Source organism: Bombina bombina, chromosome 3 (assembly GCF_027579735.1).
Source record: "Bombina bombina isolate aBomBom1 chromosome 3, aBomBom1.pri, whole genome shotgun sequence".
NCBI lineage: Eukaryota > Metazoa > Chordata > Amphibia > Anura > Bombinatoridae > Bombina > Bombina bombina.
In genome coordinates this window covers 449,629,517-449,650,311 of record NC_069501.1, presented here as the reverse complement: position 1 = coordinate 449,650,311, position 20,795 = coordinate 449,629,517, and positions in this window count along the sequence as shown.

Below are 20,795 nucleotides of genomic sequence, written 5' to 3'. Positions count from 1 at the left end.
TCTGAAATATGGCCAAACTGGTGGCAAGTGGCATCTTGGCAGCTGCACGCTTGACTTTTCTCAGTTCATGGGCAGTTATTTTGCGCCTTGGTTTTTCCACACGCTTCTTGCGACCGTGTTGACTATTTTGAATGAAACGCTTGATTGTTCGATGATCACGCTTCAGAAGCTTTGCAATTTTAAGAGTGCTGCATCCCTCTGCAAGATATCTCACTATTTTTGACTTTTCTGAGCCTGTCAAGTCCTTCTTTTGACCCATTTTGCCAAAGGAAAGGAAGTTGCCTAATAATTATGCACACTTGATATAGGGTGTTGATGTCATTAGACCGCACCCCTTCTCATTACAGAGATGCACATCACCTAATATGCTTAATTGGTAGTAGGCTTTCGAGCCTATACAGCTTGGAGTAAGACAACATGCATAAAGAGGATGATGTGGTCAAAATACTCATTTGCCTAATAATTCTGCACTCCCTGTACAATAATCATACACATATACATGTAGGGGAAGATTATTATTAGATATAATTATATCTCTATATATATTGAGAATACATATAGCATCCCTGGGCAAAGGTTGCATTTTGAATAGGTGATATATGCTTGCATATATTTTTCTATGTACATACATATTGATATTTCTATGAAAACATGGGTGCAAATATTCCTATACATAGGAACAATAAATGTAGCATCAGTGGCGTATTTAGGTTTTGTGCTGCCCTAGGCACAAAAAATTCTGCTGGCCCACCCCACCCCCACAGGTTTTAGTCTTTTTTTAGCCATAATACTTTTTGGTCAGGGTGTAACATGCCTTTTTTATTTTTCATGCTATTTTAAAACTAAATCAGAATAGAGGAGGGAGAGCAAGGAAGAGAATGAAGGAGGTGGGAGGGTAGACAGATGAGGGAGAGCAGGGAGAGGAGATAACGCTGATTTCCATTGGTGGATTTAATCAGCAGCTTTATTAACTGTTGTTCCCAGTAAAATACACTTTTACACTCACACACACTAAGACACACAGACATAAAGACACATTCACACACAAAGTTACACACACACACACATAAAACACTAACACACACACACAATTACACAGACATAAAGACACTTACATTCACAAACAGTCATACAGACATAAAGACACTTACATTCACACACAGTTATACAGACATAAAGACACTTACATTCACACACAGTTATACAGACATAAAGACACTTACATTCACTCACAGTTACACAGACATAAAGACACTTACATTCACACACAGTTACACAGACATAAAGACACTTACATTCACACACAGTTACACAGACATAAAGACACACACATTCACACACAGTTACATAGACATAAAGACACACACATTACCACACAGTTACACAGACATAAAGACACACACACAGTTACACAGACATAAAGACACACACACAGTTACACAGACATAAAGACACACACAAAGACACACACACAAAGACAGACATAAAGACACACACATTCACACACAGTTACATAGACATAAAGACACACACATTCACACACAGTTACACAGACATAAAGACACACACACAGTTACACAGACATAAAGACACACACAGTTACACACACACAAAGACACACACACAAAGACAGACATAAAGAGACACACACAGTTACACAGACATAAAGACACACACAGTTACACAGACATAAAGACACACACACAAAGACAGACATAAAGACACACACACAGTTACACAGACATAAAGACACACACACAGTTACACAGACATAAAGACACACACACAGTTACACAGACATAAACAAGCCCAGCTGTCAAAGGTTCCACGGCACCGGCAGAAGTATCACTCTGATCCCTGCACTTAGTGCCTAAAGTGTAATCATAGCCGAGTCATGGCACATGGGGCAGAATAAAAAATACAGCCTTTTTAATGTGCTCAGTTTGCATGGCTAATATACTGCTGCAGCCTGCAGTATATAAGCCATGTAAACTGAGCACATTAAAAAGGCTGCATTTTTTATTATAGAGCCAGCCAGGATGTTACCTTATTTTTCTCTGCAGGTTGCGCCCTGTGTACCCCTGCTCCCCAGGCTACTGCCGGTTTGCCCGCCACTATGAGGCCCTGCTTTCAACACACACTCCCCTGGCCTCTAGGGGGCGATGACGTGCATGCAATATCCTCTTTAGAAGGGAGCACGGCTGGATACGCAGCTGCTTGCTGTTACTTAGCAAAATAAAAAAACAGAAATTTATGCTTACCTGATAAATTGATTTCTTCTACGATACGACGAGTCCACGGATTTCATCCTTACTTGTGGGATATTATCCTCCTGCTAACAGGAAGTGGCAAAGAGCACCAAAGCAGAGCTGTATATATAACTCCTCCCTTCCCCTCCACCACCAGTCATTCGACCGAAGGCTATAGGAAGAGAAAGGAAAAGCTAAAAGGTGCAGAGGTGACTGAAGTTATAAATAATAAAAAACTAAATCTGTCGAAAATTGACAGGGAGGGCCGTGGAGTCGTCGTATCGTAGAAGAAATCAATTTATCAGGTAAGCATAAATTTCCTTTTCTTCTACAAGATACGACGAGTCCACGGATTTCATCCTTACTTTTGGGATACAATACCAAAGCAACAGGACACGGATGAAAGGGAGGGACAAGACAGAGACCTAAACTGAAGGCACCACTGCTTGAAAAACTTTCCTCCCAAAAACAGCCTCAGAAGAAGCAAAATTATCAAATTTGGAAAATTTGGAAAAAGTATGAAGAGACAACCAAGTCGCAGCTTTACAAATCTGTTCAACAGATGCATCATTTTTAAAAGCCCATGTGGAAGCCACAGCCCTAGTAGAATGAGCCGCAATTCTTTCAGGAGGCTGCTGTCCAGCAGTCTCATATGCCAGGCTTATGATACTTCTCAGCCAGAAAGAAAGAGAGGTAGCTGTAGCTTTCTGACCCCTACGCTTTCCAGAATAAACAATGAACAATGAAGATGATTGACGGAAATCTTTAGTTGCCTGTAAGTAAAACTTTAAGGCACGGTTCACGTCCAAGTTATGTAACAGATGCTCCTTCTTGGAAGAAGGATTAGGACACAATGAAGGAACAATAATTTCCTTATTAATATTCTTATTTGAAACAACCTTAGGAAGAAATCCAGGTTTGGTACGTAAAACCACCTAATCAGTATGAAAAAAGATATAAGGTGAATCACACTGAAATGCTGAAAGCTCTGAAACTCGTCGAGCAGAAGAAATAGCAACCAAAAACAGAACTTTCCAAGATAATAATTTTATATCAATGGAATGTAAAGGTTCAAACGGAACCCCTTGAAGAACTCGAAGAACTAAATTCCAACTCCAGGGAGGAGTAATTGGTCTAAATACAGGCTAAATTCTGGTTAGAGCCTGACAAAAAGACTGAACATCTGGCACATCTGCCAAACGTTTGTGAAACAAAATTGACAACGCTGAAATTTGTCCCTTTAAGGAACTAGCTGATAAGCCTTTCTCCAATCCTTCTTGGAGAAAAGACAGAATCCTAGGAATCCTAACTTTACTCCATGAGTAGCCCTTGGATTCACACCAATAAAGATATTTACGCCATATCTTATGATAGATCTTTCTAATGACAGGCTTTCTAGCCTGTATCAAAGTACTGATAACAGAATCAGAGAATCCTCGCTTCGATAAAATCAAGCGTTCAATCTCCACGCAGTCAGCTGCAGAGAAGTTAGATTTGGATGTTGGAAAGGACCTTGAATGAGAAGGTCCGGTCTCAAAGGAAGTTTCCACGGCGGTAGCGAAGACATGTCCACTAGATCCGCATACCAAGTCCTGTGTGGCCACGCAGGCGCTATCAGGATCACCAAAGCTCTCTCCTGTTTGATTTGAGCAATCATGCGTGGCAGGAGAGGAAACGGTGGAAACACATAAGCTAGGCTGAACAACCAAGGCACTGCCAAGGCATCTATCAGTTCTGACTGGGGATCCCTTGACCTGGATCCGTATCTTGGAAGCTTGGCATTCTGCCGAGATGCCATCAGATCCAATTCCGGGTTGCCCCATCGGAGAATCAATGAGGCAAATACCTCCGGGTGGAGTTCCCACTCCCCCGGATGAAAAGTCTGTCTGCTTAGAAAGTCTGCTTCCCAGTTCTCTACTCCTGGGATGTGGATTGCTGACAGATGACAAAAGTGGGCCTCTGCCCAACGAATTATCTTGGATACCTCTCTCATCGCTAAGGAACTTCTTGTTCCCCCCTGATGACTGATGGAGGCCACAGTCGTGATGTTGTCCGACTGGAATCTGATGAATTTGGCTGAAGCCAACTGAGGCCATGCCTGAAGTGCATTGAATATTGCTCTCAGTTCCAGAATATTGATTGGAAGTAGAGACTCCTCCTGAGTCCAAACACCCTGAGCCTTCAGGGAATTCCAGACTGCACCCCAGCCCAGAAGGCTGGCGTCCGTTGTCACTATCACCCAAGAGGGTCTGCGGAAGCAAGTCCCCTGGGACAGATGATCCAGCGACAACCACCAAAGAAGAGAGTCTCTGGTTTCTTGATCTAGATTTATCTGAGGAGATAAATTCGCATAATCCCCATTCCACTGTCCGAGCATGCACAGCTGCAGCGGTCTGAGATGAAAGCGAGCAAACGGAATGATATCCATTTCCGCTACCATTGATCCGATTACCTCCATACACTGAGCCACTGATGGCCGAGGAATGGACTGAAGTGCTCGGCAAGTATTTAGAATCTTTGATTTTCTGACCTCCGTCAAGAATATCTTCATGGCAACCGAGTCTATCAGAGTTCCCAAGAAAGGAACCCTTGTCTGTGGAACAAGTGAACTTTTCTCTATGTTCACCTTCCAGCCGTGAGTTCTCAGAAAAGACAGCACTGTGTCCATGTGAGATTTTGTCAGATGATATGTTGACGCCTGGATCAGAATATCGTCCAGATAAGGCGCCACCGCTATGCCTCGCGGTCTGAGAACCGCCAAAAGAGACCCTAGAACCTTTGTGAAGATTCTGGGTGCTGTGGCCAACCCGAAGGGAAGAGCCACGAACTGATAATGTTTGTCCAAAAAGGCAAACCTTAGAAACTGATGATGATCCTTGTGGATAGGAATATGAAGGTATGCATCCTTCAAATCCACGGTAGTCATATATTGACCCTCCTGGATCATTGGTAAAATTGTTCGTATTGTCTCCATCTTGAAAGATAGAACTCTTAGAAATATGTTTAGACACTTGAGGTCTAAGATGGGTCTGAACGTTCCCTCTTTTTTGGGAACCACAAATAGGTTTGAGTAAAACCCCGTCCCTGTTCCAATCTTGGAACTGAACAAATTACTCCCATGGTAAAAAGGTCTTTTACACAGCGTAAGAACGCCTCTCTTTTTATCTGGTTTGCAGATAATTTTGAAAGATGAAATCTCCCTCTTGGGAGACAGCCCTTGAAGTCCAATTGATAACCGTGGGTCACTATTTCTAGTGCCCAGGGGTCCTGAACGTCTCTTGCCCAAGCCTGAGCAAAGAAAGAGAGTCTGCCCCCTACTAGATCCGGTCCCGGATCGGGGGCCGCCCCTTCATGCTGTCTTAGGAGCAGCAGCGGGTTTCTTGGATTGTTTACCCTTATTCCAGTTCTGGTTGGGTCTCCAGACTAACTTAGATTGGGTAAAATTTCCTTCCTGCTTTGTAGAAGAAGAGGAAGTGGGGGTCCTCCTTTAAAGTTCCGAAAGGAACGAAAATTATTTTGTTTACCCCTCACCTTAACAGACTTATCCTGAGGTAGGGAAAGGCCTTTACCTCCTGTAATTGCAGAAATGATTTCCTTCAATTCAGGCCCAAAAAGGGTCTTACCTTTAAAAGGAATAGCTAAAAGCTTAGTTTTTGATGAGACATCAGCAGACCAAGATTTGAGCCACAACGCTCTACGTGCTAGGATAGCAAATTCTGCCGCTAATTTAGCAATTTGAAAAGCGGCGTCAGTAATAAAACATAATTTATGCTTACCTGATAAATTTATTTCTCTTGTAGTGTAGTCAGTCCACGGGTCATCCATTACTTATGGAATATATCTCTTCCTAACAGGAAGCTGCAAGAGGATCACCCAAGCAGAGCTGCTATATAGCTCCTCCCCTCACATGTCATATTCAGTCATTCGACCAAAGCAGACGAGAAAGGAGAAACCATAGGGTGCAGTGGTGACTGGAGTTCAATTAAAATTTAGATCTGCCTTAAAGACAGGGCGGGCCGTGGACTGACTACACTACAAGATAAATAAATTTATCAGGTAAGCATAAATTATGTTTTCTCTTGTTAAGTGTAGTCAGTCCACGGGTCATCCATTACTTATGGAATACCAATACCAAAGCTAAAGTACACGGATGAAGGGAGGGACAAGGCAGGAACATTAAACAGAAGGAACCACTGCCTGAAGTACCTTTCTCCCAAAAATAGCCTCCGAAGAAGCAAAAGTGTCAAATTTGTAAAATTTTGAAAAGGTGTGCAGCGAAGACCAAGTCGCAGCCTTGCAAATCCGTTCAACAGAGGCCTCATTTTTAAAGGCCCAGGTGGAAGCCACAGCTCTAGTAGAATGAGCTGTAATCCTTTCAGGAGGCTGCTGTCCAGCAGTCTCATAGGCTAAACGTATTATGCTACGAAGCCAAAAAGAGAGAGAGGTAGCCGAAGCCTTTTGACCTCTTCTCTGTCCAGAGTAAACGACAAACAGGGAAGAAGTTTGACGAAAATCTTTAGTTGCCTGCAAATAGAACTTCAGGGCACGGACTACGTCCAGATTATGCAAAAGTCGTTCCTTCTTTGAAGAAGGGTTAGGACACAGTGATGGAACAACAATCTCTTGATTGATATTCCTGTTAGTAACTACCTTAGGTAAGAACCCAGGTTTATGACGCAGAACTACCTTGTCTGAATGAAAAATCAGATAAGGAGAATCACAATGTAAGGCAGATAACTCAGAGACTCTTCGAGCCGAGGAAATAGCCATCAAAAACAAAACCTTCCAGGATAACAGCTTGATATCAATGGAATGAAGGGGTTCAAATGGAACGCCTTGAAGAACATTAAGAACTAAGTTTAAGCTCCACGGCGGAGCAACAGTCTTAAACACAGGCTTAATCCTAGTTAAAGCCTAACAAAAAGCCTGAACGTCTGGAACTTCAGCCAGACGTTTGTGTAGAAGAATAGACAGAGCAGAAATCTGTCCCTTTAACGAACTAGCAGATAAGCCCTTTTCTAAACCCTCTTGTAGAAAGGACAATATCCTAGGAATCCTAACCTTACTCCATGAGTAACTCTTGGATTCGCACCAATATAAATATTTACGCCATATCTTATGGTAAATTTTTCTGGTAACAGGCTTCCTAGCCTGTATTAAGGTATCAATAACCGACTCCGAGAAGCCACGCTTTGATAGAATCAAGCGTTCAATCTCCATGCAGTCAGCCTCAGAGAAATTAGATTTGGATGGTTGAAAGGACCCTGAATTAGAAGGTCCTGTCTCAGAGGCAGAGACCACGGTGGACAGGACGACATGTCCACTAGGTCTGCATACCAGGTCCTGCGTGGCCACGCAGGCGCTATCAGAATCACCGAAGCTCTCTCCTGTTTGATCTTGGCAATCAAACGAGGAAGCATCGGGAATGGTGGAAACACATAAGCCATGTTGAAGACCCAAGGGGCTGTCAGAGCATCTATCAGCACCGCTCCCGGGTCCCTGGACCTGGATCCGTAACAAGGAAGCTTGGCGTTCTGGCGAGACGCCATGAGATCCAGATCTGGTTTGCCCCAACGATTAATCAGTTGAGCAAAGACCTCCGGATGAAGTTCCCACTCCCCCGGATGAAAAGTCTGGCGACTTAGAAAATCCGCCTCCCAGTTCTCCACGCCTGGGATGTAAATCGCTGACAGGTGGCAAGAGTGAGACTCTGCCCAGCGAATTATCTTTGAGACTTCCAACATCGCTAGGGAACTTCTGGTTCCCCCTTGATCGTTGATGTAAGCCACAGTCGTGATGTTGTCCGACTGAAATCTGATGAACCTCAGAGTTGCTAACTGAGGCCAAGCTAGGAGAGCATTGAATATTGCTCTTAATTCCAGAATATTTATTGGGAGGAGTTTCTCCTCCTGAGTCCATAATCCCTGAGCTTTCAGGGAGTTCCAGACTGCGCCCCAGCCTAGAAAGCTGGCGTCTGTTGTTACAATCGTCCAATCTGGCCTGCGAAAGGTCATCCCCTTGGACAGATGTGGCCGAGAAAGCCACCATAGAAGAGAATCTCTGGTCTCTTGATCCAGATTTAGTAGGGGGGACAAATCTGAGTAATCCCCGTTCCACTGACTTAGCATGCACAATTGCAGCGGTCTGAGATGCAGGCGCGCAAATGGTACTATGTCCATTGCCGCTACCATTAAGCCGATTACTTCCATGCACAGAGCTACTGACGGGTGTGGAATGGAATGAAGGACACGGCAAGCATTTAGAAGTTTTGATAACCTGGCCTCTGTCAGGTAAATTTTCATCTCTACAGAATCTATAAGAGTCCCTAGAAAGGGAACTCTTGTAAGTGGTAATAGAGAACTCTTTTCCACGTTCACCTTCCACCCATGCGACCTCAGAAATGCCAGAACTATCTCTGTATGAGACTTGGCAGTTTGAAAACTTGACGCTTGTATCAGAATGTCGTCTAGGTACGGAGTCACCGCTATGCCTCGCGGTCTTAGTACCGCCAGAAGTGAGCCCAGAACTTTTGTAAAGATTCTTGGAGCCGTAGCTAATCCGAAGGGAAGAGCTACAAACTGGTAATGCCTGTCTAGGAAAGCAAATCTTAGGTACCGATAATGATCCTTGTGAATCGGTATGTGAAGGTAGGCATCCTTTAAGTCCACTGTGGTCATGTACTGACCCTCTTGGATCATGGGAAGGATGGTTCGAATAGTTTCCATTTTGAATGATGGAACTCTTAGAAATTTGTTTAGGATTTTTAAGTCCAAGATTGGTCTGAAGGTTCCCTCTTTCTTGGGAACCACAAATAGATTTGAATAGAATCCCTGCCCGTGTTCCGTCCGCGGAACTGGGTGGATCACCCCCATTAGTAAGAGGTCTTGTACACAGCGTAGAAACGCCTCTTTCTTTATTTGGTTTGCTGATAACCTTGAAAGATGAAATCTCCCTCGTGGAGGAGAAGTTTTGAAGTCCAGGAGATATCCCTGAGATATGATCTCCAACGCCCAGGGATCCTGGACATCTCTTGCCCAAGCCTGGGCAAAGAGAGAAAGTCTGCCCCCCACTAGATCCGTTTCCGGATAGGGGGCCCTCTCTTCATGCTGTCTTGGGGGCAGCAGGTTTCTTGGCCTGCTTGCCCTTGTTCCAGGACTGGTTAACTTTCCAGCCCTGCCTGTAACGAGCAACAGCTCCTTCCTGTTTTGGAGCGGAGGAAGTTGATGCTGCTCCTGCCTTGAAGTTACGAAAGGCACGAAAATTAGACTGTTTGGCCTTTGATTTGGCCCTGTCCTGAGGTAGAGCATGGCCCTTACCTCCCGTAATGTCAGCTATAATTTCTTTCAAGCCGGGCCCGAATAAGGTCTGCCCTTTGAAAGGAATATTAAGCAATTTAGATTTAGAAGTCACGTCAGCTGACCAGGATTTAAGCCATAGCGCTCTGCACGCTTGGATGGCGAATCCGGAGTTCTTAGCCGTAAGTTTGGTTAAATGTACAACGGCATCAGAAACAAATGCGTTAGCTAGCTTAAGTGCTTTAAGCTTGTTCATAATTTCATCCAATGGAGCTGTGCGAATGGCCTCTTCCAGAGACTCAAACCAGAATGCCGCCGCAGCAGTGACAGGCGCAATGCATGCAAGGGGCTGTAAGATAAAACCTTGTTGAACAAACATTTTCTTAAGGTAACCCTCTAATTTCTTATCCATTGGATCTGAAAAGGCACAACTATCCTCCACCGGGATAGTGGTACGCTTAGCTAAAGTAGAAACTGCTCCCTCCACCTTAGGGACCGTCTGCCATAAGTCTCGTGTGGTGGCGTCTATAGGAAACATTTTCCTAAATATGGGAGGAGGGGAAAAAGGCACACCAGGTCTATCCCACTCCTTGCTAATAATCTCTGTAAGCCTTTTAGGTATAGGAAACACGTCAGTACACACCGGTACCGCATAGTATCTATCCAACCTACATAATTTTTCTGGAATTGCAACCGTGTTACAATCATTCAGAGCCACTAATACCTCCCCTAGGAATATGCGGAGGTTCTCAAGCTTAAATTTAAAATTAGAAATCTCTGAATCCAGTCTCCCTGGATCAGATCCGTCACCCACAGAATGAAGCTCTCCGTCTTCACGTTCTGCAAACTGTGACGCAGTATCTGACATGGCTCTCACCTCATCCGCGCGCTCTGTCCTTAACCCAGAGCTATCGCGCTTGCCTCTTAATTCTGGCAATTTAGATAATACTTCTGTCATAACAGTAGCCATGTCTTGCAAAGTGATTTGTAAGGGCCTCCCTGATGTACTTGGCGCCACAAAATCACGCACCTCCTGAGCGGGAGGCGAAGGTACTGACACGTGAGGAGAGTTAGTCGGCATAACTTCCCCCTCGTTGTCTGGTGATAATTTCTTTACATGTAAAGATTGACTTTTATTTAAAGTAGCATCAATGCAATTAGTACACAAATTTCTATTGGGCTCCACATTGGCCTTTAAACATAGTGAACAAAGAGATTCATCTGTGTCAGACATGTTTAAACAGACTAGCAATGAGACTAGCAAGCTTGGAAATACTTTTCTAAATAAATTTACAAGCAATATAAAAAACGCTACTGTGCCTTTAAGAAGCACAAAAAGCTGTCACAGTTGAAATAACAATGAACCAAAATAGTTATAGCAACCAATTTTTCACAGTAAATGTATTAAGTTAGCAAAGGATTGCACCCACCAGCAAATGGATGATTAACCCCTTAATACCCAAAAACGGATAACAATTTAATAATTAACGTTTTTCTCACAGTCAAAACACACTGTCACAGGTCTGCTGTGACTGATTACCTCCCTCAAAATGAATTTTGAAGACCCCTGAGCTCTCTAGAGACGATCTGGATCATGGAGGATGAAGTAGACAAATTGTGACTGAATTTTTACTGCGCAAAAAAGCGCTAAAATAGGCCCCTCCCACTCATATTACAACAGTGGGGAAGCTCAGAAAACTGTTTCTATGCAGAAAACAAAGATGGCCATGTGGTAAAAATCATGCCCCAATAAGTTTTATCACCAAGTACCTCACAAAAAACGATTAACATGCCAGTAAACGTTTTAAACATACATTTGAAAAGTTATGAATTGTTATTAATAAGCCTGCTACCAGTCGCTTTTACTGCAGTTAAGGCTCATACATTATTTCAGTATTAACAGTATTTTCAGAGTCAATTCCATTCCTTAGAAAAATACATTCAGTGTACACACACTCATCAGCCTAATACCAGTCGCTATCACTGCATTTAAGGCTGAACTTACTTTACAATGGTATCAGCAGTATTTTCTCAGTCAATTCCATTCCTCAGAAAAATAATTTACTGCACATACCTCATTTGCAGGGGGGCCCTGCATGCTATTCCCCTTCTCTGAAGTTACCTCACTCCTCAGATGAGAACAGCCAGTGGATCTTAGTTACGTCTGCTAAGATCATAGAAAACACAGGCAGATTCTTCTTCTAATGCTGCCTGAGAATAAACAGCACACTCCGGTGCCATTTAAAATAACAAACTTTTGATTGTAGAAATAAACTAAGTTAAAAAACACCACAGACCTCTCACAGCGACCTATCTTTAGTTAGGCTGCAAGAGAATGACTGAATATGACATGTGAGGGGAGGAGCTATATAGCAGCTCTGCTTGGGTGATCCTCTTGCAGCTTCCTGTTAGGAAGAGATATATTCCATAAGTAATGGATGACCCGTGGACTGACTACACTTAACAAGAGAAAAGAATTAGCTAGCTTGAGAGCCTTAATTCTATCTAAGATGTCATCTAATGGAGTCTCAACCTTAAGAGACTCTTCTAGAGCCTCAAACCAAAATGCTGCTGCAGTAGTGACTGGAACAATGCAAGCCGTAGGTTGTAAAAGAAACCCCTGATTAATAAATGATTTCTTAAGTAGACCCTCTAATTTCTTATCCATAGGGTCTTTGAAAGCACAACTGTCCTCAATGGGTATAGTTGAACGCTTAGCTAGGGTAGATATAGCTCCCTCCACCTTAGGGACCGTTTGCCAAGAGTCCCGAATGGTGTCTGATATGGGAAACATTTTCTTAAAATTAGGAGGGGGAGAGAACGGTATACCTGGTCTATCCCATTCCTTTTTAACAATTTCCGAAATTATTTTAGGAACCGGAAAAACATCAGTGTAAGTAGGCACCTCTAGATATTTGTCCATCTTACACAATTTTTCTGGAGGAATTGTAATAGGGTCACAATCATCCAGTGTCGCTAAAACCTCCCTGAGCAACAGACGGAGGTGTTCAAGTTTAAATTCAAATGACGTGACGTCTGAATCTGTCTAAGTCTAACACATTTCCTGATTCTGAAAGTTCTCCCTCAGACAGCAATTCCCTAACCCCCAAATCAGAGCACTGAGAGGGCACATCGGAAATGGCCAATAAGGTATCAGAGGATTCAGTATTCACATTAATACCTGGCCTACTGCGTTTACCCTGCAAAACTGGCAGTTTAGATAATACCTATGTAAGGGTAGTTGACATAACTGCAGCCAAATCTTGCAGAGTAAAAGAATTAGACGCGCTAGAAGTACTTGGCGTCGCTTAAATGGGCGTTAAAGGTTGTGACACTTGGGGAGAATTGGATGGCATATCCTGATTCCCTTTTGACTGAGAATCATCCTTAGACACACTTTCATTACCTAAAATATGTTCTTTAGTATAAGGCCCTTTCAGTACAAGAAGGACACAATGTAAGAGGGGGTTCCACAATGGCTGCTAAACACATAGAACACTGACTTTCTTCAATGTCAGACATGTTGAACAGTCTAGTAATAACCACACAAGTCGTTAAACTCTTTATTATGTTGATGAACACAACTTTAGCAAAAACGGGTACTGCGCCTTTAAAAAATAAAAAAGCGCACACTTTTTTCCAAATGTGCTTAAAAAGTTATTAAACTGCTCAATTTAAATTGCACATATCCTATATAGCAGTTGGATATTGCACCACAAGTAAAAAGGGCAAATTAAACCTCTAATACAGGTTAAATTAAGGCAAAAACGTTATGTATCAAAACATTGCAAAAATGCCTCTGCACCTCGCCACAGCTCTGCTGTGGCGCCTACCTGCCCCCAGGGAATTGACAAACGGAGCTGATGGCTGCTGCTTTCACTACAAAAACTAACTGCGCATTTGAAGCACGAAAATTAGGCCCCGCCCATCATAAGCGATGTGGTAACAGCCTCAACAACCGCATGGAAAGCGGTTTAACCAGCCATGTGGGTCATATAAGTAAAACATTTAAAATATAGCCATGTGAACCCCCAGCACAACGCAACATAACCAGCCATAAAAACTCTTTTATGTAATAAAAAAAGTTAGGCTGTCCCAGTGTCTTAACCATTCGTATTGTCTCCATGCTGATGCAATAAGCCCTGCATTTGTAACAACGTTAATTTACACAGGATTTCAGTACCACCCTGATATATAGGTTTACTGCTTACCCCTTCCCAACCTGGGAACTATGTCAGCCAATTCTGATATACCACAGTCTCATCAGAAATAAATGACTGCACATACCTCAATGCTGCTTGTAGCATGAAAACGTTCCCCACACTGAAGATTCCTCTTGCACTCCTCAGCAACTCTGTGGGAACCAACATGGATCTTAGTGACATTTGCTAAGATCATCAACCTCAAGGCAGAAATCTTCTTCTATATCCTGCCTGAGAAAAATAGTACTCACCGGTATCATTTTAAAATAAAAAACTTCTTGATTGAAGAAACTAAAAACTATAATTTTAACACCTCTTTCACTTTACCCTTCCTAATACTAGCATAGGCAAAGAGAATGACTGGTGGTGGAGGGGAAGGGAGGAGCTATATATACAGCTCTGCTGTGGTGCTCTTTGCCACTTCCTGTTAGCAGGAGGATAATATCCCACAAGTAAGGATGAAATCCGTGGACTCGTCGTATCTTGTAGAAGAAAACTGCACACCGGTACCTTGACAGTTACCCTAAGATAGCGGCCCGGCTGGAAGCATGTCATTGTCAAATAGTGCCGCCCCTCAAAATCTGCAGCCCTAGGCACGGGCCTTGTGTGCCTAGGCCATAATACGCCCCTGTGTAGCATATATAATGTTATATTTACATTGAAACACTCATAAATGTTTTTGTGATTTGCAATTTCAATGAGAAACAGGCCTCAAAAAGCTCTTTTTTCCTCCTTTACACCTAGTAGAGCTGGGTGTAATATTTCTCAATGTATCGACAGCCTCCGACAGTGTATTAACGGTTAGCGCTTTCATTGGAAACCTGGTATAATTTATCAATTAACGGCTTCTATTACTTTCTATGGGACGCGAAGATCTTTTCGGCAGCCGAAGTCCAGCTGCCGATATTGAGGTATAAAGCGACATTGGAAACAGTCGATAAAAGATATTGATTTCAACAGCATATTTAAAGGATTCCAAAACTTTATTATTTTCAGCCCAACCTGACTACCGTTTTCAAACAACAAACGTTTATATAACATATCTTACCTATTTTTGCAGTAAAACGATTTTTCTGAAGTCTTTAAAATTATAATTTATATTTAGAGCATGACGTCAGTACAGTCAACCCTCTAATATGGGCCGTTCACTACCAAACACAATCGCCAATCCGATTCCCATTTTATGCATATCATGCATATCATTAAGTGACTATGTCGTCACCAGACGCATGCGCTTTGAGTTCCTTGACTCGCATATCCTATCTCGTCACCAGACGCATGCGCTTATTTCTAACCCTAATGCTCGTTATTGTTAGGGAGATTCTCTCAGCGCAGCGCTCAGTTCTTACCCGATACAGAGGGTCTGCTGGTGACGTATACTATGGACTGAATATCGCGCATGCGCATAGCGGCATTTGTCATCCATTTTGATAACCTGGGTTATCGGTCTGGATTTGAAGAATGAAAAATACTAGCCGGCGGTGGGTTTGGAATTTGTTAAATTTTCAATCTTGATTTTATAAGAAACAGAATTTATGCTTACCTGATAAATTACTTTCTCCAACGGTGTGTCCGGTCCACGGCGTCATCCTTACTTGTGGGATATTCTCTTCCCCAACAGGAAATGGCAAAGAGCCCAGCAAAGCTGGTCACATGATCCCTCCTAGGCTCCGCCTTCCCCAGTCATTCGACCGACGTAAAGGAGGAATATGCATAGGAGAAATCATATGATACCGTGGTGACTGTAGTTAGAGAAAATAATTCATCAGACCTGATTAAAAAAACCAGGGCGGGCCGTGGACCGGACACACCGTTGGAGAAAGTAATTTATCAGGTAAGCATAAATTCTGTTTTCTCCAACATAGGTGTGTCCGGTCCACGGCGTCATCCTTACTTGTGGGAACCAATACCAAAGCTTTAGGACACGGATGATGGGAGGGAGCAAATCAGGTCACCTAGATGGAAGGCACCACGGCTTGCAAAACCTTTCTCCCAAAAATAGCCTCCGAAGAAGCAAAAGTATCAAATTTGTAAAATTTGGTAAAAGTGTGCAGTGAAGACCAAGTCGCTGCCTTACATATCTGATCAACAGAAGCCTCGTTCTTGAAGGCCCATGTGGAAGCCACAGCCCTAGTGGAGTGAGCTGTGATTCTTTCAGGAGGCTGCCGTCCGGCAGTCTCATAAGCCAATCGGATGATGCTTTTAAGCCAAAAAGAGAGAGAGGTAGAAGTTGCTTTTTGACCTCTCCTTCTACCAGAATAAACAACAAACAAGGAAGATGTTTGTCTGAAATCCTTTGTAGCCTCTAAATAGAATTTTAGAGCACGAACTACATCCAAATTGTGCAACAAACGTTCCTTCTTTGAAACTGGATTCGGACACAAAGAAGGCACAACTATCTCCTGGTTAATATTTTTGTTAGAAACAACTTTCGGAAGAAAACCAGGTTTAGTACGCAAAACCACCTTATCTGCATGGAACACCAGATAAGGAGGAGAACACTGCAGAGCAGATAACTCTGAAACTCTTCTAGCAGAAGAAATTGCAACCAAAAACAAAACTTTCCAAGACAATAATTTAATATCTACGGAATGTAAGGGTTCAAACGGAACCCCTTGAAGAACTGAAAGAACTAAATTGCTTAGAAGTTTTGATTTTCTGGCCTCTGTCAGAAAAATCTTCATTTCTAAGGAGTCTAATATTGTTCCCAAGAAGGGAACTCTTGTTGACGGGGATAGAGAACTTTTTTCTACGTTCACTTTCCACCCGTGAGATCTGAGAAAGGCTAGGACAATGTCCGTATGAGCCTTTGCTTGTGGCAGAGACGACGCTTGAATCAGTATGTCGTCCAAGTAAGGTACTACTGCAATGCCCCTTGGTCTTAGCACCGCTAGAAGGGACCCTAGTACCTTTGTGAAAATCCTTGGAGCAGTGGCTAATCCGAATGGAAGAGCCACAAACTGGTAATGCTTGTCCAGAAAGGCGAACCTTAGGAACCGATGATGTTCCTTGTGGATAGGAATATGTAGATACGCATCCTTTAAATCCACCGTGGTCATGAATTGACCTTCCTGGATGGTAGGAAGAATTGTCCGAATGGTTTCCGTTTTGAACGATGGAACCCTGAGAAATTTGTTTAGGATCTTGAGATCCAAAATTGGTCTGAATGTTCCCTCTTTTTTGGGAACTATGAACAGATTGGAGTAAAACCCCATCCCTTGTTCTCCTAATGGAACGGGATGAATCACTCCCATTTTTAACAGGTCTTCTACACAATGTAAGAATGCCTGTTTTTTTATGTGGTCTGAAGACAATTGAGACCTGTGGAACCTTCCCCTTGGGGGTAGTTCCTTGAATTCCAGGAGATAACCTTGAGAAACTATTTCTAGCGCCCAAGGATCCTGAACATCTCTTGCCCAAGCCTGAGCGAAGAGAGAGAGTCTGCCCCCCACCAGATCCGGTCCCGGATCAGGGGCCAACATCTCATGCTGTCTTAGTAGCGGTAGCAGGCTTCTTGACCTGCTTACCCTTGTTCCAGCCTTGCATCGGTCTCCAGGCTGGCTTGGTTTGAGAAGTATTACCCTCTTGCTTAGAGGATGTAGAATTTGAGGCTGGTCCGTTTCTGCGAAAGGGACGAAAATTTGGTTTATTTTTAGCCTTAAAAGACCTATCCTGAGGAAGGGCGTGGCCCTTTCCCCCAGTGATGTCTGAAATAATCTCTTTCAAGTCAGGGCCAAACAGCGTTTTCCCCTTGAAAGGTATGTTAAGCAATTTGTTCTTGGAGGACACATCCGCTGACCAAGACTTTAGCCAAATCGCTCTGCGCGCCACAATAGCAAAACCTGAGTTTTTCGCCGCTAATCTAGCTAATTGCAAAGTGGCATCTAAGGTAAAAGAGTTAGCCAATTTAAGTGCGTGAACTCTGTCCATAACCTCCTCATAAGAAGATTCTTTATTGAGCGACTTTTCTAGTTCTTCGAACCAGAAACACGCTGCTGTAGTGACAGGAACAATGCATGAAATTGGTTGTAGAAGGTAACCTTGCTGAACAAACATCTTTTTAAGCAAACCCTCTAATTTTTTATCCATAGGATCTTTGAAAGCACAACTATCTTCTATAGGGATAGTAGTGCGTTTGTTTAGAGTAGAAACCGCCCCCTCGACCTTGGGGACTGTCTGCCATAAGTCCTTCCTGGGGTCGACCATAGGAAATAATTTCTTAAATATAGGGGGAGGGACAAAAGGTATGCCGGGCCTTTCCCATTCTTTATTTACAATGTCCGCCACCCGCTTGGGTATAGGAAAAGCTTCGGGGGGCACCGGGACCTCTAGGAACTTGTCCATCTTACATAATTTCTCTGGAATGACCAAATTGTCACAATCATCCAGAGTAGATAACACCTCCTTAAGCAGAGCGCGGAGATGTTCCAATTTAAATTTGAATGTAATAACGTCAGGTTCAGCTTGTTGAGAAATTTTTCCTGAATCTGAAATTTCTCCCTCAGACAAAACCTCCCTGGCCCCTTCAGACTGGTGTAGGGGCGTGTCAGAACCATTATCATCAGCGTCCTCATGCTCTTCAGTATCTAAAACAGAGCAGTCGCGCTTTCGCTGATAAGTGGGCATTTTGGCTAAAATGTTTTTAATAGAATTATCCATTACAGCCGTTAATTGTTGCATAGTAAGGAGGATTGGCGCACTAGATGAACTAGGGACCTCCTGAGTGGGCAAGACTTGGGTAGACATAGAAGGAGATGATGCAGTACCATGCTTACTCCCCTCACTTAAAGAATAATTTTGGGCAACATTATTATCAGTGGCATCATTGTCCCTACTTTGTTTATCACATTCATCACATATATTTAAATGGAGAGGAACCTTGGCTTCCGAACATACAGAACATCGTCATCTGATGATTCAGACATGTTAATAGGCATAAACTTGATAACAAAGCACAAAAAAACGTTTTAAAATAAAACCGTTACTGTCACTTTAAATTTTAAACTGAACACACTTTATTACTGAATATGTGAAAAAGTATGAAGGAATTGTTCAAAATTCACCAAAATTTCACCACAGTGTCTTAAAGCCTTAAAAGTATTGCACACCAAATTTGAAAGCTTTAACTCTTAAAATAACGGAACCGGAGCCGTTTTTACATTTAACCCCTATACAGTCCCTGGTATCTGCTTTGCTGAGACCCAACCAAGCCCAGAGGGGAATACGATACCAAATGACGCCTTCAATAAGCTTTTTCAGTGGATCTGAGCTCCCCACACATGCATCTGCATGCCTTGCTTTCCAAAAACAACTGCGCATTAGTGGCGCGAAAATGAGGCTCTGCCTATGACTAGCAAAGGCCCCCAGTGAAAAAGGTGTCCAATACAGTGCCTGCCGTTTTTTTAATACAATTCCCAAGATTAAAATAACCCTTCAAAGTTATAATCCATTAAATATGCTTATAAAGTAATCGTTTTAGCCCAGAAAAATGTCTACCAGTCTTTAAAGCCCTTGTGAAGCCCTTTATTCTTATATTTAAACTAAGAAAATGGCTTACCGGATCCCATAAGGAAAATGACAGCTTCCAGCATTACCAAGTCTTGTTAGAAATGTGTCATACCTCAAGCAGCAAAGTCTGCCCACTGTTTCCCCCAACTGAAGTTACTTCATCTCAACAGTCCTGTGTGGAAACAGCCATCGATTTTAGTAACGGTTGCTAAAATCATCTTCCTCTTACAAACAGAAATCTTCATCTCTTTTCTGTTTCAGAGTAAATAGTACATACCAGCACTATTTTAAAATAACAAACTCTTGATTGAAGAATAAAACTACATTTAAACACCAAAAAACTCTAAGCCATCTCCGTGGAGATGTTGCCTGTACAACGGCAAAGAGAATGACTGGGGAAGGCGGAGCCTAGGAGGGATCATGTGACCAGCTTTGCTGGGCTCTTTGCCATTTCCTGTTGGGGAAGAGAATATCCCACAAGTAAGGATGACGCCGTGGACCGGACACACCTATGTTGGAGAAAATGGTATTAATTGGAAACACAAAGCCTATTACAAATACAGTGAGGCCTCGGTTTACGAATTTAATTCGTTCTCCGGGTCATTTCGTATTGCGAAAAATTCGTAAACCGAAACACGGTTTCCCATAGGAATGCATTGAAAATCAATTAATGCGTTCCGGAGGTCCGAAAAAATTCAAGTAAAGTGTCCAAAAAAGGCTCCAAAAGGCTTAACAACTTGCTGCAAATGGCTCCAATGTCTCCAAAAGGCTCCACAACTTGCTGCAAATGGCTCCAAAAGGCTTAACAACTTGCTGCAAATGGCTCAAAAGGCTCAACAACTTGCTGCAAAATGGCTCCAAAACCTCTCCAACACCTCTACACTGGTACCCAAACTTCATTAATTCAATCATACTTCAGTATGCAGGGGGCACAGGGGCCACTGGTTTCGTATTGCGAAAAATATTCGTAAACCGAGGGGGGCAAACCGGCATTTTGACCGGCATTTTGTTTCGTATTGCGAAAAAAATTCGTAAACCGAGTCAAATTTTCTTCAAATTTCGATTTCGTAAACCGAAATTTCGTATACCGAGTCGTGCGTAAACCGGGGCCTCACTGTATATGTAAACTATAATAAACTTGCAATTGAAGATTACTTTTTTTCATGGTTTAGTGTCCCTTTAATGGTTTGCAAGTGCACGCAAACCGAATAACGACTCAATGGAAGCGAGCTCTTAGACTTAATAACAGTGTTAAGGCATGTGGAACATAATTGAGTGGGCGGGAAAACCACGGCCTCCTCACAATATAATCAGGTATGATTTAGTACAGAAGAAGTACCTTCTAACATGTCATAGTCCTCCATAGCTCAGGTTATACCCACAGAAGGACACAAATAAAAACGTTTTTTGTTGTTGTTGTTTTGTTTTTTATATACTCCCAATGGCTAGGACACTCACCACCTCCTAGACCCAGACAGTTAACAGAGGTAACGCTCTCCTCAGGTTGAAGTCTCAGCCGGAATGGAGGAAATAAACATAGA